Below are 4,685 nucleotides of genomic sequence, written 5' to 3' on the forward strand. Positions count from 1 at the left end.
AAATCATTATGAATATGTGACTTGAGAAGCTGCTGTTGGTCCCATGAGCTCAGTTATGCACCCGGAGGTTCTTCTGGCCTTCAGTGATGATCACCCATCCGGCAATGACCGGACTCAAAATTGTTCAAAACTTCACTGCGCCCTGTTCTTTCTTTGCACATTTTATCTGTATGTGTATCTATCTATCTATCTATTTCTCTGTCCATTAATATATGTATATATATATAGTATGTATACGTATATAATATGCACACACATATATATATATATATATGTATATATATATACTATATATATATATGTATATATATATATATATATATATATATATATATATATATATATATATATATATATATTACACAGACACACGCACTTTCCAAACTTTCGTGATACAGTTATACATACACACACATACATATATATATATATGTAATATATATATAATCTATATATATATATATATATTATATATATATATATATATATATGTATAGGAAAGTAGTAAGCCAGTTTAATTCTTTACTAAAAATATATATAAAGAGAACTAATATTTGACTCACGCAAAGGAAATCATGTCTAAGGCTGAGAGAGCCATACGCCAGATTCTAAAACATCTGGCGTATGCCTAACCTCTATATCTTACTTTCAGAATTAAAAATAATAATAATGATAAAAGTTTCGATATGCCGGAATAATGACCTCAAAATGTAATGCCTTTCGTTAGGCCTAACGAAAGTTGGCAAAAAAAAGAAAAAAGGATTATAATGATGTATTGATTCTTGTTAATTCCGGTTCATGTAACGTCACTGACGTAGGCCTAGCGGTAATAAAAAAGAATATTGATGGGCTCATCAGGCATTTTGTCGGTTTAGGATGGGATATCTGTTTTCATAAAGGCCTGTCAGCATTTTAATATTTGAGAATGGTGTAGGCCTATCCTGGAAATTTTATGCATTGCATTTTTTGAATAAATGTTTGAAGAGTTTGAATGATATTAAGTTCTTTTGACTGATATAACCAACTGGGAAAAGTTGAGAGAGAGAGAGAGAGAGAGAGAGAGAGAGAGAGAGGGGGGGGGGGGGTTCAAACCGAGATGATACGAAAGCTGGCAGAGAATTCGAGAGTATATATAAATATATATATATATATATATATATATATATATATATATATATATATATATATATATATATGCTTAAAAAATCACAGTAGATGCACGTTGACTTCATAAATAAGCGAATACCACGGGAAATGAATAGTCATGGAATCCAAGCGCCTTTTCGTCGTTTTTATTCTAGACATCGTCAAGGAGCTACTAAAGTACAATTGGAGAGGAAGGCCTCAGGTACAACAAGATCAGGAATACCAGATGGTTAATTATCAAAAGGGTAAAAATTAAAAGGGATAATCCAGGATTATCGGATATCACACGGTCACAAACTTAAACAGATTCTGACCCTAACCGAAATTACAAAGTATCTTTACAGTCCAAAACATGTAAAAACTGAATATATTAATTTTGTTGCTTATATTTATCTGGTGGCAGTTTATTCCACGTCTCACATATCTTGTATGTAAAGAAGTTCCCACAATGGGATGTGTTGTATCTCTTCAGTTCTAGTTTCCATCCATTATTTCTTGTCTGGTTTTCGTTTAGTGTAAATAGTGTAAATTAATTAGTTATTCGTGAATTTAAGAAAATAGTAACTAGGTTAAGTATTCACGATATAGAGAGAGAACTACATTTGGCTCCAGCAAAGGAAATCACACCTATGACATCGGTTATAATTGTACCCCTCTATCTTACTTCTAAAAAGTTATATTACGTGTGATAATTGGCATGTAAAACCTTTAAATGAACGAAACACAAGGCGTGATGCGACCTCCAGCTTACTCGGGACGCGTGCAAAATTTTCACCTCATGCATAAGTTGCAAACATATTCCTAACGTGAAGTGGTCTTCGTATTAAGACTCATAATTAGTACTACTTATACTAACAACAAGGATCAAATCAAAAAGGCACAAATTAAACACGTTCATAGATTCTCAGGTATAAGTGGAAACACAAAATAATTGAACAGGAATATAGCCGCTAAATTCAGTACAACAAATAAATAAAAACGTGCTAAAGTCTATGGACAGATAGCCCGTTGTTTGTTTCACCAACGAAAATAAAAAAAAATACACAATATTTTATCAGGAATAAATTTTCTGTACTGATTAACATTCACAATTTAATTTTTGACATTTTCATTCTAATAAATAAATCATTAATATCCTATCCTAAAATTCCTGTATCTTCAACTCAAAGTGAAACACCTCTTTCAGACTTTTTTTTTGGCTTTCCTATATTATATATATATGAATAATTATCATATCACCGTGATTCATTTAAATTATTTGAGCTATCAAATGTACTTTTAATATCTAATTTGCTCTACCTCAGAATTTATGTAAACCGAAGGGGAATTTTGTAGTTGATAACAATTTCGTCCTCTCGTGGGTTCGAATCACCGCCCAGCGGACAGAGGAGAGATAAGGACTTCAGTGGACTGGTAGCTCGAATAATATATAATAATAATAATATATATATATATATATATATATATATATATATATATATATATATATATATATATATATATATATAATACATGAAATTCAGCAATTGCTTTGTAACTGTATCATTCCCTTTACGGCCATTTTTTGGAATCCTCTGCCTGCCTTCGTTTTTATTATGTGGCTTTGAGCCCTATTCTCTCTCTCTCTCTCTCTCTCTCTCTCTCTCTCTCTCTCTCTCTCTCTCTCTCTCTCTCTCCCGGTTGGTTATTTCAGTTACAAGACCTTAATATCAATCAAACTCTTCAAACATTGATTTAAATGTAAGTAATGCATAAATTGTCGACGATAGGCCTACACCAGATAGATTTTCATATCTTAAAATGCTGTCAGGCCTTTATGAAAATAGATGTCCCAAACCGAATAATATATTTGACGAGCCATTCATTAGTGTTTTTACTTTATTACAGTTAGGCCTACGCTAGGGAAGTTATATGAACCGAAAATCACAAGACTCGATAGATGATTATAGTCCCTATGGAAAGGCATTACATTCTGAGGTAATTATTCCGGAATATCGAAACAGTTATATTATCGCTTATTCAGGGAGTAAGCCTACAAACTACTTTGTTGTTATTGTTAGGACGGGGGGATAGGAAAGCCAAAAAAAAGTCTGAAAGAGGTGTTTCACTTTGAGTTGAAGATACAGGAATTTTAGGTTAGGATATTAATGATTTATTTATTAGAATGAAAATGTCAAAAATTTAAATTGTGAATGTTAATCAGTACAGAAAATTTATTCCTGATAAAATATTGTGTATTTTTTTTTATTTTCGTTGGTGAAACAACGGGCTATCTGTCCGTAGATTTTAGCACGTTTTAATTTATTTGATGTTCTGAATTTAGAGGCTATATTCCAATTAAATTATTTTGTGTTTCCACTTATACCTGAGAATCTATGAACGTGTTTAATTTGTGTCCTTTTGATTTGATCCTTGGTGTTAGTATAAGAAGTACTAATTATGAATCTTAATTATGAAGACCACTTCACATTAGGAATATTATGTTTGCAACTTATGCATGAGGTGAAAATCTTGCACGCGTCCCGAGTAAGCTGGAGGTCTCATCACGCCTTCTGTTTCGTTCATTTAAAGGTTTTGCATGCCTATTATCACACATAATATAATTTTTTTAAAGTAAGATAGAGGGGTACCATAAGGCGCTCTCAGTCTTAGGTGCGATTACCTTTGTTAGAGCCAAATGTATTTCCCTCTCTCTATATCGTGAACACTTAACCTGCTTACTATTTTCTTAAATTCACGAATAACTAATTAATTTACACTATTTACACTAAACGAAAACCAGACAAGAAATAATGGATGGAAACTAGAACTGAAGAGATACAACACATCCCATTGTGGGAAGTTCTTCACATACAAGAGATGTGAGATGTGGAATAAAACTGCCACCAGAAGTAGTAAACAGCAACAGTGTGGAAGAGTTTAAAAGAAAGCTGGACAAAATCATTAGGACACTGTGAATGCACAGTAAAACCTGCTCCTACAGATAAGTGAGCACACGATGTTTCCTCTTAGGATGGACTAACAAGTTTTGAGACATTCTAATCCTTTAACTCCTTTATATGTAGGCAATCATTTTCTCTCGTTTCTTCTTTGAACTGTTCGTCTTTGTATTAAGTAAGCTGATTATGATGACTAAACGAAATGAGTTGCTGTTTTAAAGTGCAACAACACCGAATTCTTCCGCAGTCCTGCTTCATCTGCGCCTTTGAAACTACAGCTTACGTAACTCCACGAAATCTACACATTTTCGAACCATAACAGAGTCCAAAGGTATTATGCCTACGTAATTGAATCGAGGGCGCCTCTTTATGTAGGTCCCAGCTGTTTCACTTTGTCTCGACTCATTTCCTTTGCTGCTGATATCCCTGCTGCAGTCTCTCTCTCTCTCATCTCTCTCTCTCTCTCTCTCTCTCTCTCTCTCTCTCTCTGCAAACCTGGTATTCCCGAAGAGACTGGGAATGATGATCAAATAAAAGGGTTCCAAACTTATAGATCAGATAGAAAAAATAGGAATCAAGGGGGAACCACAATATATGGGA

Source organism: Macrobrachium nipponense, chromosome 27 (genome assembly GCF_015104395.2).
Source record: "Macrobrachium nipponense isolate FS-2020 chromosome 27, ASM1510439v2, whole genome shotgun sequence".
Lineage (NCBI taxonomy): Eukaryota > Metazoa > Arthropoda > Malacostraca > Decapoda > Palaemonidae > Macrobrachium > Macrobrachium nipponense.